This window comes from Mesoplodon mirus (assembly GCF_964341445.2).
Source record: "Mesoplodon mirus genome assembly, chromosome: 10".
Taxonomy (NCBI): Eukaryota; Metazoa; Chordata; class Mammalia; order Artiodactyla; family Ziphiidae; genus Mesoplodon; species Mesoplodon mirus.
The window spans coordinates 94207289-94228688 of NC_138986.1; the positions used below are offsets into that span (position 1 = coordinate 94207289).

The 21400-nt window shown below is 38.0% G+C and overlaps 1 long non-coding RNA gene and 1 pseudogene across 2 annotated transcripts in view; one reads left to right on the forward strand and one right to left on the reverse strand.

The window, feature by feature from the left end:
* LOC309810906 (transmembrane protein 41B-like) overlaps positions 1 to 2002 on the forward strand; it is a 104304-nt pseudogene extending 102302 nt beyond the window's left edge. Inside the window, exon 3 of the transcript in view lies at positions 389 to 2002. The product of the transcript in view is annotated as a transmembrane protein 41B-like (transcript). The remainder of the gene's footprint in view (positions 1 to 388) is intronic.
* The window catches only part of LOC309811528, a 247351-nt gene that overhangs the window by 167073 nt on the left and 58878 nt on the right, over positions 1 to 21400 (reverse strand). The gene's annotated exons all lie outside the window — the stretch shown is intronic.

Consider the following 21400-nt stretch of genomic DNA (forward strand, 5'->3'; position numbering starts at 1 on the left):
GGATGGCCATGTGTCCAGCTAAAAAAAATCCCAGGGTTCTCCTGCTATAGAGACAGAGAGACTAGAAATCAGGGACAACCAGTCTCCTCTACTACTCTTCCCCAAGTCTTGCCCCCTATTCAACAGAGAATATTCAAACTAATTCTCCTAAGACAGAATTTCCCCTATAATTTTCCCAGTCAAGACTGATGATGAATAAAGTCAGTTCCTCTATGTCCTGACTTTCAAGGCTCCTTAATCACACTTCCTTCAAAGCCAAGCTCAAATCTCATCTTTCATAAAATCTCAGGCTGCTCCAACCTGATCTCTCCATTCTCTGCACTCTCAGTGAGACAGTTTAGCATTTGATTGTTCTCTACTTTTTCGTATGTGTGTTTTCTCTAAAAAGAATGATCCTGTGCTCATTACAAGAAAGTTCCATGATTTATCATCCAAATGTTGCTTCTTTATATTGGTGTTCATTTTCTTATCTGCAGCTTTTGTTATGTTTTTGGTATATAAAAATTTTCCTCAGCGTAGTGAAGAAGGAGTGAATATGAAGGTTCCCAGAGATATGGATGATGCCAAGGCTCTAGGAAAAATTTTATCCAAATATAAGGACACCTTTTATGTACAAGTACTTATAGCTTATTTTGCTACATATATTTTCTTGCAAACATTTGCTATTCCGGGCTCTGTATTTCTCAATATACTCTCAGGGTTTCTTTTATCCCTTTCCACTAGCCTTATTTCTTGTTTGTTTGTGTTCTGGACTTGGTGCCTCATTCTGCTATATGCTCTCCTATTTAGTTGGGAGGCTGGTTGTATATAAATACCTAACTGAGAAAGCAGTAAAATGGTCACAGTAGGTTGAACATCACAGAGAACATCTCATTAACTACATTATATTTTTGAGAATAACACTATTTCTGCCTAATTGGTTTATTCATGTCTCCTGTGATAAACGTGCCACTGAAAGTTCTTTTTACTGGCACTTTTCTAGGTGTTGCACCCCCCTCTTTTGTAGCAATTAAGGCAGGAACAACACTGTACCAGCTTACAACAGCAGGGGAAGCTGTTTCCTGGAACTCAGTATTTGTTCTAATGATTTTGGCTCTTCTTTCTATTCTGCCAGCGATCTTCCAAAAAAAACTAAAGCAGAAATTTGAGTGAATAATCCTCTGGGTTTTAGTTTTCCTGTCATCATCATCATTATCATCTCTCAGGATTGGCAGATTTATGTGTTAAAATCACTTCTTCAGTAAATGAAACAGGAATTTGTAAAATAAAATTTCCTATCAGGTGGTTAAAAAATAATGCATTTAAGTGGCAAAGGAGAGAAGAAAGTAAGAATGGAAATTGGTATACCATGAAAAGTGCCATCAGTAGTTTTGATAGACATCTCCTAAATTACTATTCCAAGGCTATAGATAATAAATGTAGCAGCATAGTAGGAAATTCTTGACCCAACTGATTAGCTCAATATATTTCATGAACTGGCCAGAAATACTTACCCTTTACTTGATAATTTAATATTTTTCTCTCTATTCCATACTATAACTATAATAGAAAAAGCAAATACAAAATTCAAAAGCAAAGATACAGTATTGCTGTTCTGACTAATGTTGGCCTTCTTTCAGAGCATAAACTTAAAAACTAAAGCTCAAAAGAGATTTACATTTTCTCCCTTTTTACCTTTGAGGTAATAGACTTGTTTAGTAGAAGTTGCATCTTAGTGGACTACTGAATTTGGAAAAGATATCAAGTTATATCTATTTAGTGAATTTTATTTTTGTCTTCTTCTGTTCTAGATTATCATGGATTAGTCTGAAATTTAAAATTCTGACCAGTCTGTTTTCATCTGTTTCCTAGCTTTCAAAATATTTCCACTGTGCATATACAGAATGGCAATTACAGGATAATTGTATCATATTGGTGTTGATAATTTATATTCAGATAATATTTTGTTACACAGTACCCCTTTACTATCTTAAAAGGGGATCAAAAAAGCAAACATTCAAAGTATGCAGTTTTTAGATGTTAGATTAATTATATTCCTTTATATTTTGAAACAAAAGCAGTGTCAGTACAACACTTAAGTGGTTGAATATAGTTTATTTGTTCCAATGACTGTAAAATTTACCTCATTTATTTATTAGTCTGGTCATTAAAGCATGTATTATGTAATTATCCTTTTTATGCATGATATGTAAGAATACCTTGTTTCATTTCTGTTGATGGCTTTTTTGTTTGGGGCTGCTTTTGATTAGTGCAGTTTCCCTATTTAGGGTTTTTAGTTTTTATATCTCAAAGTAAAATTAAATTCTCATATGGTAACTACTATATTTAAATAGTTCTGGAAAAACTAAACAGCTTTTTGCTGCTTGCTTAATGGTTGGTAATATCCTCGATTCCTTGATTCTAGGACATAAAGTACTCTGTCAGTTTTACCTTCACCCAACACTGTCATGTTGAAAAGTACTTTAGCTGTGGAAGAATCCTTGTATGTTTTTATTGTGAGAGGTATGATCATCCTCAAAGCCTGTTTCTACTACATGATGTGGACTGATTATTTTTTCTATCACAGTATTAACAAATCGATTTATTGTAAATACAAAGAAAATATATTAATTAATATACTATTCTTATGTCACCTGGCCTTTTGTGTGAAATTATTTATTGTTATTTCCAGCCAGGTTTTCTTCCTTTCTTATTGACCAGAGACTGAGTGATAAAGCTTTTGTTATTTTTACAAACAAACTTAAAACATAGCCTTTTTGGACAAAGCTCACTAAATATTACTATATAAATGTAATTGAGTAAATTTTTATCAGACTTTTAAAAATAAGAGTTTGGACTCAGGAGCAGCCTCACTATTTATTCCATTATGTATATATTGTACTTACTCTATTCTCAGAGTATTTTCCCTATCCTTATCATTGATCCTCTCCCTTTGCTGATTATTTTTTCTGTTAGAAAACTGTAGCTGTCGCTTAAGGTGGAGTATACTTTCTTCTCCCAAGAGAATAGCCAGTCTTTCCACATTCATCATCATTGACTGTCAAGAAAGAACCTTCAGCAGGCTGTACCCTAAATGCATTTGGTGGCCTATATTCATGGATTCCCAGACTTGGCCTGATGCCAGATGTAGATTCAAGTTTCAGCCGCATCTTGAAGACAATTACATAGTAATAACCACCAGAAGGCAAATATGTGTAGCGGGGAGGCGAGCAGGCTAACTAGGAAGTTGACACACTGAGACTGTTCCCCTCTTAGTTAATGGCCTCTCTCTGGAGCTCTATTACTTTGAGTGTAATATTCCTAAGATACTTAATAAATGCAAATTTAGGAAGAATAAATTGTACTGAAAAACTTTAAAAAAACACGTATTTCTTCTCTTTCTTAATGTTATTGTAAAAAAAAATAAGGAATAAATAACTAGAAAATATAAATAGGGAAATAAAATTACCTATAATCCCTAAAAGAATAGATTACACCTAATAATACTTTAGTGTATATCCTTCAATGAAAGATATGATTTCAAACACATTTCAATGAGAATTACATGCACAGGGTTCGAATTGTCAGAAACTATTAAGAGTATTGTCTGAAACAGCTTTAATGATCTTTCTTGTTAGTATCTAACAGGACTTCCTCAAGCCTGCTAACATTCCTACTACTCTTACCAAGGCATATATTTAAGCTGATTTTATGCTTCCAGGGTTTATGATAACAAATGCTTGGCTTTCAGAGGTATAGTGACATATATCATCTACAGTCATAAAACAAAGCATATAGTATTTTTATGTGTTTCATTTTTCTACCCTATGGGTTACAAGCATCAATATATAAATTTTCAAGAAAAAAAGGATACCTACACTATAAACATATATTTATATGTTTCAATATATTTTATGGTCTTTACAATTCTTGGTAAGAAATAATAAGATATATTCTCTTGACTTTCAAATAAAATATCCCCAAAATACATTTTCCCTTTAGAACATTAATCGTTAAGTTATATCTATCCCTTCTTATCTACATCACAGAGCCATGATGAAAATAAATGGAGAAATAAATTTGAAAAAATTTTGAGCTCTTGGAAGGAATAGTATCATGTAAAGGTGAAATACTATTTTATTTACAAATTCAAGATTATTTTGAAGTAGAAGTTACCCTACCATTGCACTGTATATAGACAGATATTTCTCAGAATCATTACTTTCCATATCAATAAAAGTCAAACCACCAATTGCTTCACTTTTCTCTGTATGGAATTCTCAGATCCAAAGTATTTCATTGAAATGATCTTTTCCCTAGATTGAAAAATAGTGCATCCCACTGAGAATGAATGACCACCCACTTTTTTCAAAGGTGGAAATTATACACATGAAGATTACTCATGAAAAACTCAGGGGCTTCCCTGGTGGCGCAGTGGTTGAGAGTCCGCCTGCCGATGCAGGGGACACGGGTTCGTGCCCCGGTCCGGGAAGGTCCCACATGCCGCGGAGCGGCTAGGCTCGTGAGCCATGGCCGCTGAGCCTGCGCGTCTGGAGCCTGTGCTCAGCAGCGGGAGAGGCCACAACAGTGAGAGGCCCGCGTACCACAAAAAAAAAAAAAAAAAAAGAAAAACTCAGAAAGGAATTCACTCATAATGGGCAAAAGAATTGCAAAATGAATACTAGGTGTAGCATAATATCAAGAAGAGGTACTATCCTGATAAATAGCTCCATTCCTTTATTTTTGACTTATCAAACTATTTTTTTTACCCTTTTTTTTATTAGTTTCTTCTTTATAACAAAGTGAATCAGTCATACATATACATCTGTTCCCACATCCCTTCCCTCTTGCGTCTCCCTCACTCCCACCCCTCCAGGCAGTCACAAAGCACCGAGCTGATCTCCCTGTACTATGCGGCTGCTTCCCATTATCTATCTACCTTATGTTTGGTTTGACTTATCGAACTATTATTGCTAACTTAATGTTTTCCATATTGGCATTTGGCAGTATTAGAAACCCAGAGAAAGAACCAATCCCTCGGCAATATATGAATAATTATTAAATCCAGGTGATAAGTACATGGATGTTTGTTTAATCACTCACTTTTCTGTAGTTTTTTAAATTGTCATAATAAAAAGCTGCTTTATCCTAAGGTTTCAATCACTTCCATTTTACCAGCCAATAGCTCCTTCTTGGCCAGAATTAGGCCCAGCAAAGCAATTCACTTTATCACTTTTATACCTTTAAAAATGAATTGTCTAAGTAGTGTCTGATTTTAACTAAATAAGCCAACTAATAGATGTCCAGATAAGGAAAAGATCTGCTTTCATTACCTCTTGCCTCTGTGCAATTTCTGTGATCTATTTCAAGAATACATCATACACGTTCATTTGTCCAAGCAGTCTCTGCTACTTTCCAACAGTATCATTTATGTCCAAATCCCAAAAGGATTTCCTGGGTACTTCTGCTGGTAGGTTCATAGATTTTTCTACAAGAATATATCATTTTCAAAGGTTTCATATTTCTTCTTGCCTTATAATAAGACTTTTTCTTTTGAGAGTCATACTGAAGAAAAAGACTGGCAAAATAGAGGTTTTATCAAGTGAGTTCAGTTGACCACTTACAGAGTACACTACCCCCCAGATTAAACTTGAAAATAATTTTAAGTGACAGCTAATATTTGTTGAGCCCTGTTTTTCTAGTGCTGGGCTAAGCACTTTAGTTGCATCTTTGCATTTAATTCTCATAATAATAATGACATCATGTTTACTATACCTGGAGAGAAAATCCACCTGTTTCTCAGAGAACTGGCATTTGAGATATTACTGTGTTCTTGCAAAATTTAGAAATTTACAGTGGTGTCAGCCTTAGTCACCAGGTCTTACCTGAGGTAACTTTCTTGCACATTCAAAACCTCTTCATTTCCATTTCCCCTTTGAGCCCTGTGTTTACTACACTCTTGTGACCAGGAGCCTTGAGTCCGGTGCTATAGCCTCTGCCTCAGGGTATGAAACTAGGTAGGCCTATGGAATCTATCTCCCCACACTTGTTTAGGCTGTAGAATCACCCTCCACAGATTTCTACTCTTTATCTTATCCACTGTGTTCCTCCAACAAATCCTTTTACTAACACCCTCTTCCCTGGGCTGCAGCCATCTACCTTCTATATACATAGTAAGTGAACAGAGACTTCAGTCTCACAAGGATTTCTTCATGGGGTTTTATTGCTTTTAGTTCCTTGAATTCATTTTTACCTCTTGATTTTGTAGTTTCTCCAAGGTTGATTTGGGGGAGGGAGCCAACCACCCTGGCTCATTCATCAGCTTCTTAAGAACCAGAAACGTTTATGTTACTTATTTCTTTATTACTTAATCCCACACTTATGGATGAAGCTACAATTTGTGTTAAATTCTAAAGTAATGATCAGGGCTTATGTAACTAACAAACCCAGAGTCAACTGAGGCCATGTGATAGGAAGAACATCCCCTACAAGACTGTCAACAAGGCACACACAACACAAGCAGTCAGTCTCTCCGCATGATCCTCCTTTGGCCCAGAATGACTTGAAAACAACATAAAGAGGAACAGATTTGAAGTCACCTCTCTTCTCCACCTACCTCAGGCTGCTAGAAATACACATATCAGTGCTCTAAGCCACTCGTGAAACTTAGTTGTAGTTTTAAGTCCTGACCTGTAGACTTTTACAGAACAAGCATCACATAATTGTTCTAGGCCTTAATATCTAAAAGTCCTATATACTGAAAGGGGAAAAACCTTCTCCTTTGCATCAGCTGCACCTACTTCCTAAACTTTCTGGGGCCTGCTGTGATCTGACAAGGCTCCACTTGGCCCAAACACACTGCTAAAACCACAGCCTCTATAGTTCAAAATTAAGCCGCAACAGCTATACACCACGAGGCCTGAGACTCTATTACTTTCGGTCAGAGGTTAATGGGCTACCTCCCTCCACCTCATGTCCACCATTCCACCTTCACCCCTTCCCCCGGCCACCCACTGCCATCACATTGCTGAGGTCTGCATGGCACATGCCCCTTTCCTCTCACAGACCTCCAGCAACCACTGATCTTTCTACTGTCTCCAGAGTTTGTTTTTTTCCAGAATGTCACATAGGCATAATCACAGAATACATAGCCTATTCAGATTGACTCCTTTCACTTAGCAATATGAATTTACATTTCCTCTATGTCTTTTCATGGGTGACAGCTCATTTCTTTGTATTGCTAAATAATATTCCATTGTATGGATGTACCACAGTTCATTCATCCATTAATCTGTTGGAGTCTATTTTGGTTGCTTTCAGTTTTTGGCAGTTCTAAAGAAAGCTACTGTAAACATGCATGTGCAGGCTTGAGGGTAAATACTTAGAAGCACAATTGCTGGATCATATGGTAGGCCTATATTTAGCTTTGTAAAGAACTGCCAAACTGTCTTCCAAAGAGGCTGTACATTTTGCATTCTCACCAGCAATGAATGCGTTTTTCTGTTGCTCCATATCCTTGCCAGTATTTGGTGTTGTCAGTGTTTTGGATTTTATCCAGGAATCTATTTTTAAAAATTAGAACAAATGAATTTAACAAGATTGTTGGATTCAAGGTCAGTATACAACAATAAATTGCATTTATATGTACTAGCAGCAAACAATTAGAAAATATTTTAAAATACTATTGACAATAGCTTTAAAATACTTAAGAATAAATTTAGTAACAGATGTGTGAAACCTCTACACTGAAAACTAAAAACCATTTCCTGAGAATATTTAAGAAAAACACCAAATAAATGGAGATATATGTTTATATGTTTATAGCATAGCAACATTCTTAAGACACGAATACTTCCCTAAATTGATCTGCATATCAAATTCAGGCCCAATCAAAATCCCAGGAGGACTTTTTTAAGAAATTAACAAACTCATTCTGAAATTCATATGTAAATTCAAAGAATCTAGAATAGCCTAAACAGTTTCTAAAAACACAAAGTTATGAGATTTACATTCCCAGATTTCAAGGTTTACTATAGAGTTATAGTAGTCATTACACTGTGATCTTGACCTAAGGGTAAACAAGCAAATCAATGGAACAGAATAGAGTTCAGCCATAAACCCATGTAGATATAGTCAATTAATTCCAACAAAGATACTAAAGCGGGACTTCCCTGGTGGTCCAGTGGTTAAGGCTCCACGCTTGCACTGCAAGAGGCACAGGTTCAATCCCTGGTCGGGGGACTAAGATCCCTCATGCCACGTGGCGCAGCTAAAACAGACAAACCAAAAAAACCCAAACAAACAAAGATACTAAAGCAATCCAATGAAGAAAGAAAGGTCATTTTAATAAATGGGATTGGAACAACTGAAAATCCATTAAAAAAAAAAAACTCTGACCACTAGCTTATACCATGCTGAAAAAAGGTAGGATAATATCTTCATGACTTTGAAACAAAGATTCTTAGACCAGAACAAAAACATCACTGGCCAATAAATTTTACTTCACCAAGATAAAAAAAAATTGTTGTTATCTAAAAACTTCATTATGAAAATGGAAAGACAATCAGACTGGGGGGAAAAAAATGTTTCCAAAACATATCTGACTAAGGACTGGTATTAAGAATATATAAAGGGTTCTACATCAATCAGGGCTTAATCTAAGAAACAGAGCCCCTAGGAGATGTGTATGTGTATGTGCGTGTGCATGTGTTTATGTGTGTAGAGAGAGAGAAAGAGAGAAAGATTTTATTATATGAATTTGATTGACCTCACGAAATTATGGGAGACTGTCTCTGTGAAGCTGTTGCCTCTTCACATGATTCTAGAACCTGAGATCAGTAGATAAAGCAGTTTGAAAGTCAGATGTGAAATAAGAGAAGCAAGGACAAATGAACCCGCAAGGCTGGCTTAGAACCCCAAGGATAGACTGGAACTCTTGTCAGTCTCTTACCACCTTCAAGCTTCCCACTTCAGTGACTGGAGAGATATATCAGTTTGTTAGAGCTGCCAGAACAAAGTACTAAAAACTGGATGGCTTAAAGAAATTTATTGTCTTAGTTCTAGAGGCTAGAAAGTCAAAGGTTAAGGGAGAAAATGTTCCATGCCTTTAGCTTCCTAGCTTCCTAGCTTCTGCTGGTTTGTTGGCAATCTTTGGTGTTCCTTGGCTTCTGCTAAACTAGTCTAATCTCTTCCTTCATGTTCACATGGTAATAGCAAATGTTGATGGGATGAGTTTTTAGGTCTGTTTCATCTTGAAACACATGAAAATGCTTTATCCAGCCAATATCTTAAATTACATAATTGCAGTAATTCATAATGTTAATATACTTTTATATCTTATTCCTTTAACTACCAAGTAAAGAGAGTACAGCAATGCAGTAGGCAGAATAATGCTCTCCCAAAGCATCCACCTTAATCCCGAGAACCTGTGAATGTGTCCATTTACATGGCAAAGGGGAATTAAGATTGCAGAGTGAAGTAGTTACTAATTAGCTGATGTAAAAATAGAAAGATTATCCTGGATTACCCATCCAATTGGACCCAGTGTAATCACAAGGGTCCTTAAAAGGGAAAGAGGGAAGCAAAAGAATGAGGGCCAGAGAAAGAGATATCATTGTTCTCATTTTACAGATAATAAAACAGGAAGTCAAGCATTCAGGCTATCACTAGCTGGTGACAGAGCCCAGACTGGACCTAGTGTCTTATGGCTCCATGCCAGGGTTCCTTCCACAGTGCCAGCCAGCCTTCTCTCTGTGTGAGCACATTAATGTCATCATGAGACCCAAAGAAATTAGAAGCAGTGAGACTCAGACTTGTAACAAGTTGTGGCTTTCTGATAAGGAAGTCATACACATTTTCACTCTCAAAACTCCAAGGATTTGAATTGAAAAAATATAACAACAGTATTTTAATTAATCTTGCTTTGTCCAAAGATATGTCAGCTACATACCCTACAGACTAAAATCAAAATTTTCAATTTAAAATATTTAACCTAATACCTAGAAGACACTAGAGCCAACCACACATATCAAAAACTTTAAACAATTCTAAATCAATTTATTTTAATGAGCCTCCCCTAACTTAATACCAGGAGTCCCAGTTTGTAAGAAATCAAATAAACGACGACTCTGACCTTCTGCAAGAATTGAAAAATGGTTTAGAGAACTAAATTGCTCTATTTGGACAGTTAGTCAATTGCCAAAGTTAATATAGCTCTTAGAGAAACTGTTTTAACCCATTAAACTATGAAGCAATCTAGCATGTCCCCTAGGTCTTCTTCTTATTCTCGACAGATTAAATAAATAATTCAGAAGTAAATTAATATACGGGAGAGCATAGCAGCTCTACATTTCCCAATGGGGCACTGCTCACATGAAAGACATGTGAGTAGTGACCCCTAGTAGTGACCCCTAGTGTCCCTGACAGTTCAAGGATAAACGAGATTTTCAGGACTGTATACTGGTCTGCCTGTCGTACTCATAAACTCTATCCTTGTCCACAGATGGGAAAGGTAGTCAGTTAAGCACTGTGACTTCTGGAAGGAAGACAGGCAGTTCAGAAGGCATGAAATTCTACCTCAGATATATTCCTTTGAATTGAGGCTTTTTTTTTTAACCACAAATACCTTTTTATTACTTTTATTATTATTAACACTTACACAAACACTACCCATTTATGGTAGAAAAATTTTAAAACACAAAGGAAAAAAATCCATAATTCTATCACTTAAAGAGGCCTCTTCCGGCCTTCTTTAGATAGTATACACCATCACCCACACTGGATCTCTCTCCCTTAGTAGGTGTGGCTTCTGTAGTCGCTGAGGTGATGAAGACTAGGAGATGCTAAAGAGGCCTCAGAAGGCCGACAGTGACACCACCAGCCAATCTCAAGGGATGTGGCTTTTGACCATGACATACATGTATCTCAAGAAACCACCTCCCACAGAATAATATTTCCCAATCTTCCCAAGTCTTGTCCATACCACCTCCACCCCTATAACTCTGTATTTTATATTATATGACAAGGGTGGGATCTTTATCAGAAGAAATGAAAGAATTCAGGAAACTTCATCCCCAATTTGAAGATGCCTGTGTTTGACCATCACCTCTATCTTCTTGTGAGCTCTTGGTATCCAGTGATGTTTAGCATCTTCCCCAAAACACCAAAGCCAGGCTTTAATGATAACTCAATGCCAAGGAGATATATGGGATTCTACCCCATGAGCAGGACCAGTACAATGGATATAAACAAATATTAAATAAAGACCACATATTGAGTTGGAGAAGATGAAAAGCCTTCTTAACAATAAGAAAAGGTAGGGTTTCACTGGGTGATCTAGTGATAAAGGGATTGACATCACTTAATACTGGATAACAGGGAGCTTAAAAAATATTTAAACCTGAAAAACTCATGAAGAAATGGAGGAAGACAGCAAAATCTCTCCAATCCCAGCTGATTATTCTTTCTTTTAAACATTGTAAAATATATTTTGTTACAAGCACAAGAATTAAAACACATTATGACTATTTTTCCATGTTAATAAATATAATTCTCAAACATGAGCATAAGTAGTCTAATCCATGGATATGCTACAATTTATTCAGCCAGTCCCAACTGTTGGATATTTAAAGCTTTCACAGTTTTTGCAGAACCGCAATAAACAGACCTGTATGTAAGTCTTAAAACATCCTCATTATTTTATGAATTTCTGAGCTAAGGAGTATGTGCACATTGTAAGGGCTTCATTACATATTGCATATATAATTACGTATAATACATTCCATATTGACCTCCCAAAGTCAGCACACTCGTGACAGCCTTGCATTAGAGTACTTGCCTCCCCACAGCTTTCACATAATTAGCTATTATCCTAACTCTGAATTTTTAACTAATTTGATAAGTATATATATATCCCCTTATTTTGTTCACTGATCAGAGTTTGCCAACCTCCGGTTTAAGGGATTCAGATATAGCACTTGCAGAAAAGAAACTACTAGGCTGAGGAGATGCAAGCAAGGAGGCAATGAAGAACTAAGGACTTTGAAGAGGGTAGACCTACCACATCACGGGGGAGGAAACCTGCCAGAGGATCTGGTCTGTACAAATGTCCCAGCCAGGTAAGGAGGTAGATACCTGAGGATGTGGCCAGAGTTGCCACAGAAACAGCCATTAGGTGGGAGGCAGGAGCCAGTCCACGAGGGCCCCTGAGGTCAGTCCCACGGGCCATCTACAGGCTGACCCACTGAGTTCCATGATTAATACAATGGATTGAGTACTGGAGCCTAGAAAGGGAGGGTCTTTTTGTCACCATCACTTCAATAGGGTCCTTCCAGCATCCCGTATTGACATATTAGCATCAAGGCAGCTGTCAAAGGAGAAATGTTTATAGGGTTCAACCACAGTTCCACAAAGCAGGGCACAGAATGGTGGATTGGGCCTAAGAGACAATGTATTTAAAACTGGTATATAGCTATAATATTTCTGAGTGATCCAACTTGATTCGAAGGTAAACCTTAAAAAATACAAAGGAAAAAGAAAACTTAGCATGTCCTTTTACTCTAAATATTAATAGTCTTGGCAAGACTTTTGATAGACTATTAGTTTAACTGGTAAGTGCCCAAATTAGCAACTGTGGTAAACTGATTGTATAAATGATTTCAATTCTTCACTCCTCTCTTTATCCACATCTTTTGCCATGTGCCTTTACAGTTTTGCTCCCTAAAAAGGAAGAATGAATTTCCTTACCATTTGAATCTAGGCTGGTCTTGCAACTTGCTTGAGCCAACGGGATGTTAACAGACGTGACACAAGCAGAAGCGTGAAAAAGTACTTTTATAACTCTGCCCGCCTCTTGTCCTCTGCCATTGTCGTGAAAAAATATCCAGGTTAGTCTACTAGAGGACAGTAGACACATGGAATCAAGCCAAGTTAGCTGCTGGGATAAGAATATCCATACCGACCAGCAGTCTGCCGATGCCCCGTCACGGGAGCAAGACCAAGAATGGCAGAGTTGCCTAATGGCCCTGTGTAGCTTGCCACAGACACATGAGCAAGCCCTGCGAAGCCCAGCCCAGGCCAGGGAAATCACAGATTTGTGCAGTAAATAAATGCTTATTGTTGCAAAATACTGGGGTGTTTTTGGTTGCTGGTTATATAGCATTATAGTGATAACAGGTAACTGATATCCTGCCTTTCTATATGTTAACAGAAAAGATCAACATGATTTGTACATCCCACAGGTGTATGGATAATTGATGCTTCACTACAAAATTTGAGGTCATTCCCTGTTTTCCCACATTAAAAACATCCAACCTCTGCTTTGAAGTATTGAGTAGGTGTATTGTAAGGCAGGGTGAAAGCTTTTCCCAGGAACCATCTTTGGAGTTGTTAGGCATGAGAGTGAGCAAACTGCTACAGGCTCTGTTGAGGCATAAAAGAACCCAGAATCTGTAGCTAAAGGAGGATTTCCTTTCATCTTTAATCCCTGCAGTTTACAACCCCCTAGCATATGCATACAGACACCCAAACTCACCTTCTCAATCTGAAAAGGACCTAACATAAAATCCATGTAAAACAGTGAATATGAAAACATTTTTTCTTCACTCCATTCCTACTAGGCCATTTCACGGATCCCCCTCAACAGGGGACCTCCTTCCCCATGTACTCAAGATCCCCAGGCCATGCCCTGGCAGCCTCCTGTGGCCTCCCACCCTTTCTCTCTCTCCCACTCCTAGTTTCTCTCCATCTTACCATATATAAAACCTGCTCTCAGCTGTAAGCATCTACAAAACTCATACCCATGGAGATTATAGTGACTGATACCTTAGGGGCAACGGTATCTTACCAGGGAGAGGATATAAGTGCACAAGATAGAATGATGGGCATCATTAGTGAAACAGGGAGAAAGGTGAGTAACATCTGGAGGATTAGAACACCTCCCTGGCATCCTGGGGAAGCACAGACAGAGGAAGGGCTGGCTTCATGGGCATGAGACCTACTCAGTCACACAGAGCCCTGCACTTAGAAGAACACCAGACTTGGTGTCATGCTCTGCTGTAACTCTTCCAAAGGGCTCTGCATTTTTATTTTGCACAAGGCCCCACACATTAGGTAGCTACATCCATCCAGAGGTAACAGGTAGGTCTGCCCCTCATCAGATGTGCTCCATCTTGTACAAAACAACAGGTTTTATGTATGGAAATCATTTTACGTACAGTCTTCTGGGTGCTATTGATTTAATAAGCTACCAAAGTCTAATCCTCTGGTATTTTAAACCTCATTTTTTCTGCTTCTCCATAATCATCCATATAACAGCATGTACACTCAAAAAAAGAGCTGAAATAGAATACTGCTAAAAGTCTGAAAATGATCTCTGAAGGACTGTTTTGATCTCCCCCAAAACAGAAGACATTTACCATAATACTCCAGCACCATGTTAAGTGTACAGCTGGGACTGCTGTATAAATCCTTGTCTTTTTTGCTTTAGTTTCACATTCTGTTCTGTGGCAGAGAAAATGAGGTCTAAAATGCAATTTTTCCCTAGAGGTAATTATGTACTATTTATTAGACCTACATTGTGTGTTAGGTATCTAAAAGAACACATAAAAATGACCTCATTCTAAAATAGCCTTTTAAAATTACAGGCACACCTCAGAGATATTGCACATTTGGTTCCAGACCACTGTAATAAAGTGAGTCACATAAATTTTTTGGTTTCCCAGTGCATGTAAAAGTTATGTTTACACCACACGATAGTCTATTGAGTGTGCAATAGCATTATGTCTGAAAAAACAATGTACATACCTTAATTTAAAAATACTTTATTGCTAAAAAACGTGAAGCATCATCTGAGCCCTCAGTGAGCGGTAATCTTTTTTGTGGTGGAGGGTCTTGCCCTGATGTTGATGGCTGCTGATTAAGCACGGTGGTGGTCACCAAAGTGGAATGGCTGCAGCATTTGCCACATCGATGGACTCTTTCTTTCGAGAACAATTTCTCTGTAGCATGCAATGCTGCTTGACAGCATTTTACCCACAGTAGAACTTCTTTCAAAATTGGAGTCAATTCTCTCAAACCCTGACACTGCTTTATTAACTAAGTTTATATAATATTCTAAATCCTTTTTTGTCATTTCAACAATCTTCACAGCATCTTCACCAGGAACAGATTCTGTCTCAAGAGACCACTTTCTTTGCTCACCCATAAGAAGCAGCTCCTCATCCATTCAAGTTTTATCATGAGACTGCAGAAATTCAGTCACATCCTCAGGCTCCACTTTTAATACTAGTTCTCTTGCTGTTTCCACCACATCTGCAGTTACTTCCTCCACTGAAGGCTTAAACTCTCAAAGTCATCCATGAGGGTTGAAATCAACTTCTTTCAAATGCCTTTTAAAGTTGGTATTTTGACCCCTTCCCATGAATCATGAATATTCTTAATGGCATGTAGAATGGTGAATACTTTCCAGAAAGTTTTCAACTTACTTTGCCTGGATCCATCAGAGGAATCACTATCTATGACAGCTATAGCATCAAAAAATGTATTTCTGAAATGATAAGACTTGAAAGTCAGAATTACACCCTGACGCATGGGCTATTAGCAGGCAGGAGAACAACATTAATCTCATTGTACATCTCCTTCAGCGTTCTTGGGTGAACAGGTGCATTGTCAAAGAGCAGTAATATTTTGAAAGGAATATTTTTTTTCTGAGCAGCAGGTCTCAACATCAGGCTTAAAGTATTCAGTAAACTATGTTGCAAGCAGGTGTACTATCATCCAGGCTTTGTTGTTCCACTTATAGAGCACAAGTAGAGTAGATTTAGCATAATTCTTAAGGACCCTAGGATTTGTGGAATGGTAGATGAGCACTGACTCCAACTTAAAGTCACCAGCTTCATTAGCCCTTAACAACTAATTAAACTTAATAGCATTTGCACAGCAAAGGAAACCATAAACAAAACGAAAAGACAGCGTACAGAACTGGAGAAAATATTTGCAAAAGATGTGACCAACAAGGGATTAAGTTCCAAAATATACAAACAGCTCACATAGCTCAATATCAAAAAAACAAACAATGCAATCAAAAAAGGGCAGAAGGGCCTCCCTGGTGGCGCAGTGGTTGAGAGTCCGCCTGCCGATGCAGGGGATATGGGTTCGTGCCCCGGTCTGGGAGGATCCCATATGCCGCGGAGCGGCTGGGCCCGTGAGCCATGGCCGCTGAGCCTGCGCATCCGGAGCCTGTGCTCCGCAACGGGAGAGGCCACAACAGTGAGAGGCCCGCATACCGCAAAAAGGAAAAAAAAAAAAAAAAAAAAAAGGGCAGAAGACCTAAACAGACATTTCTCCAAAGGAGACATCCATATGGTCAACAGGCACATGAAAAGATGCTCGACATCATTAATTATTAGAGAAATGCAAATCAAAACTACAATGAGGTGTATCACTTCATGCCAATCAGAATGGCCATCATCAAAAAGTCTACAAATAAATGCTGGAGAGGGTGTGGAGAAAAGGGAACCCTCCTACTCTACTGGTGGGAATGTCAACTGGTGCAGCCATTATGGAGAAGAGTATGGAGGTTCCTTAAAAAACTAAAAATAGAGTTACCGTATGATCCAGCAATCCCACTCCTGGGCATATATCCAGAGAAAACTCTAACTCAAAAAGATACATACACCCTAATGTTCATAGTAGCACTATTTACAATAGCCAAGACATGGAAGCAACCTAAATGTCCATTGACAGATAAATGGATAAAGAAGATGTGGTATATGTATATACACAATGGAATATTACTCAGCCATAAAAAAGAATGAAATAATGCCATTTGCAGCAACATAGATGGACCTAGAGATTATCATACTAAGTGACGTAAGTCAAACAAAGACAAATATCATATGATATCACTTACATGTGGAATCTAAAAAAAAGATGATACAAATGAACTTATTTACAAAACAGAAATAGACCCACAGACATAGAAAACAAATTTATGGATACCAAAGGGGAAAGGGAGGGGGGAGGGATAAATTTAGAATTTGTTATTAATAGATACAGACTACTATATATAAAATAGATTAACAACAAGGTTCCACCGTATAGCACAAGGAACTATATTTGATATCTTATAATAACCTATAATGGAAAATAATCTGAAAAAGAATGGATGTATATATGTATAAATGAATCACTTTGTTGTACACCTGAAACACTGTAAATCTACTATACTTCAACAATTAAAAAAAATTTTTAAGCAAACAGAAAAAGAAAAAAGAGCATTGGCTTCAACTTAGTCGTCAGCTTCATTTGACCCTAACAAGAGAGCCTGTCCTTTGAAGCTTTGAAGCCAGACATTAACTCCTCTATAGCTACGAAAATTCTATATGACATCTTCTTCCAGTAGAAGACTGTTTCATCTGCATTGAAAATGTTGTTTAGTGTAGCCACATTCATGAATGATCTTAGCTAGATCTTCTGGATAACTTGCTGCAGCTTCTACATTAGCACTTGCTGTGTCACCTTGCACTTTTATGTTAAGGAGATGGCTTCTTTCTTTAAACCTCATGAACCAGCCTCTGTTAGCTTCAAACTTTTCTTCTGCAGCTTCTTCACCTCTCTCAGCCTTCACAGAATTGAAGAGAGTTATGGCCTTGCTCTGGATTAGGTTTTGGCTTAAGGAAATGTTGTGGCTGGTTTGATCTTCTATCTAGACCATTAAAACTTCCTCCATATCAGCAAGAAGGCTATTTCACTTTCTTATCATTCATGTGTTCACTGGAGTAGCACTTTTAATTTCCCTTAAGAACTTCTCCTTTGTATTCACAGCTTGGCTAACTCTTTGGGACAAGAGGCCTAGATTTCAGCCTACCCTGGCTTTCAACATGTTCTCCTCACTAGGCTTAATCACTTCTAGCTTTTGATTTAAAGTGAGAGTTGTGCAACCCCTCTTTTCACGTGAACACTTAGAGGCCATTATAGGTTTATAAATTGGCCTAACTTCAATATTGTGTGTCTCAGGGAACAGAGAGGCCCAACAAGAGAGACAGATATGGGGGAACAGCTGGTCAATGGAGCAGTCAGAACATACACATTTATCTATTAAGTTCGTCAACTTATATGGGCATGGGTCATGGAACCCCAAAACAATTACAAGAGTAACATCAAAGGTCACTGATCACAGAGGGCCATAACAAATAAAATAATAATGAAAAAGTTTGAAACACTGTGATAATCACCAAAATGTGACACAGAGACACGAAGTGAGCAAGTGCTGTTGGAAAAATTGTGCCCAGAGAGTTGCTCAATGCAGGGTTGCTGCATACCTTCAATTTTAAGAAACACAGTGTCTGCGAAGTGCAATAAAGCAAAGCACAATAAAATGAGGTATGCCTATACCTCTTGGTGTAATATTTTTGTCACTCTTCCTGGGGCTATAAAGCCCAAGGAAGGGAATTTCCTAGAAGCGTCATTATTGCTGGTAGGCAACAACAAATATGCTCACTGGGATTTTTTCCATTGCTTCTCCTTGTACTTGTTTTATTTCCTTCTCTTATGTAACATTCCCCCACAGTCCATTCACATCCCATCAATATATGGGAGAAAAATCCAACCCTTGGACTTTGGTTCCTCCTACTTACAAACGGATGTGGCTGACTACCTGCCTGTATAATGAAATGACACACAAACTCCCATTCTTCTCAAAATATTTCTACCACTAACCTGCTAAAGAGTCTGAAATTCCAACTTCTAGGGTCATACCTTTGTAGTAGGAATTATCATCAGAATGATTGTGAAAGCAAAACTGATACCTGGAAAAGGCAACATAATCTATATAATATTGAGCAGGAAACAGTTAAGTAGTAAGATCTCCTCCACTCTTCCCTGAGTTTCTCTTAGATAATCAGAAGAGGTCAATGATGTTACGGGTGTATCTTCTTGCTGCAAGTTGAGGGATCACGTACTTAATTCACATAACAACAGGAAGTGACTATTTCCACCAAGAGGGGTTTAAATAATCTTCCCATTGATGCAGCCCCTGCAGGGCCCAATTGTAGCAGACAATGCAGATTGTGGTAGAACACAGAAAATGCAGCCACTAGTGAGAGAAGGAAGGATCAAGACAAAGATAATGTTACCGAGTCCAAGCTTATACTGCTCGCCACACGACAGGCCAATAAATCAAAAGAAGAGGTGCTGGGCATGGAATAGCAACTTTATTCAGAAAGCCAGCAGACCAAGAAGATGGTGGACTAGTGTCACAAAGAACCATCTTCCCCGAGTTCGAATTCAAGCTTCTTTTACACTAAAAGGGGAGGGGGTGTGACTGATTATTACAAACTTCTTCATGCCAGCCAAGAAGGTATGTGATAACTCTTTGTTCTTGCAGCTGTCCACTAGGTCTGATCATGATGCTCCTATAAACCTCCAACAAGACAAATGTTATTCTCTGTTGTAAGTGCTATACCATTAAAGGTCAAGCCTGGGAGGCAGAGCCTTGAGAAAGTGCCATTATGTATATTTCAGGTTATAGTCAACGTTCTTTTACAAACGGTGCAGAGCCAGCATGACGCAGCAGAGGCAACAGCACAAAGGTTAGAGCTAAGGGAACAGATCCAATATGGAGTCAGGTTGGTTCTCTATTACAATAAATCTTGGGCTACAGAGAAAACTGAAGGGCCAAGCAAGTCGTAAAATCTATTTCTACACTAACAGGGAATTTAACTGCCTGAAATTCTCAGACCATATCAAAAAGAAGCAAGGCCTTTTTTTAGCATGAATTTTGATCATTGACAGAATCATAGTCTAAGGGATGACTGCAAACAGTAAGGAATCTAAAATGAGAAAACAAAATCCCAGTGCAAGCATCACAGAGCAAACTTTTATGGAATACACAGAGGATATCAGAATAACTGAGACAACACAAGATGTGTGTAACCAAGCAGGACCCTATAGGGCTTTCCTGGGACAAAACACCTTGCCCATATACTCTGCTTTAGCGTCTCTCTGAAGTACCCACATAACAGTATCCAATACACATTTCCTGAGTTTTTTTTAACAGGTGCTAAAACACCCACCAAATGGAAGCTGTTAACTACTTGATGACCATGAGCTCATAGCCCCCAGACCTACTGGAGCCTAAGGACTGATAATGTGACACCACCCTGTTACCTCACCATCAACCAATCAGAGAATTGTGCATGAGCTGACCACATACCCTGCAACTCCCGCACTTCACCTGGCCTTTAAACATGCTTTGCTTTATCTTTAGTTTTTTAAGGAACATCCATGCTCTTCTCCACAGTGGCTGTATCAATTTATATTCCCACCAACAGTGTAAAAGGGTTCCCTTTCCTCCACACCCTCTCCAGCATTCATTGCAGCACTATTTACAATAGCCAGGACATGGAAGCAACCAAATTGTCCATCAACAGAAGAATGGATAAAGAAGATGTGGCACATATATACAATGGAATATTACTCAGCCATAAAAAGGAATGAAATTGTGCCATTTGCAGAGACATGGATGGACCTAGAGACTGTCACAAGAGTGAAGTAAATCAGAAAGAGAAAATCAAATATCATATAATGTTGCTTATATGTGGAATCTAGAAAAATGATACAGATGAATTTATTTGCAAAGGAGAAATAGAGACACAGATGCAGAGAACAAACATATGGATACCAAGGGAGAAGGTGGGGGCTGGGATGAATTGGGAGATTGGGATTGACATATATACACTACTATGTATAAAACAGATAACTAATGAGAACCTGCTGTATAGCACAGGGAACTCTACTCAGTGCTCTGTGGTGACCCAAATGGGAAGGAAACCCAAAATAGAGGTGATATATGTATATGTATAGCTGATTCACTTTGCTGTACAGCAGAAACTAATGCATCATTGTAAAGCAACTATACTCCAATAAAAATAAAATAAAATAAAATAAATAAATAAATAAATAAAAACCTATAGGTTTTGCTGAAACCTATAGGGGAATTTGGGCTTTTTTAGCACTAACTGTCCTGGACTCCTTGTCTGGTGCCTTACAATAAATGCTGTACTTTCCTTCACCACAACCCAGTTCAGTAGATTGGCTTTACTGCCTGAGGGCAAGTGGACCCAGGTTTGGTTCAGTAACATGTGGACAACAGATCAGAACAGAGACTGTTCCTTGGGTCACATCTATCTAGAATGAACTGAAAGGTGATAACACAACTGAATAATATTTGTATTTTTAAATTAATGCATGTTAATTAGCTCAAATTAATATTTTTACTTATTCCAGAGACTAAATGTAAGACAACAAACTTTGATTGTCTTCATAAAGTTCTTAGTTTATAAATCCCATTAAATCTTTAGTATTAACATATCAGCATAAAGACAGACCTGTTTACCAATGGAAGTCATTCCAAGAATGCAAA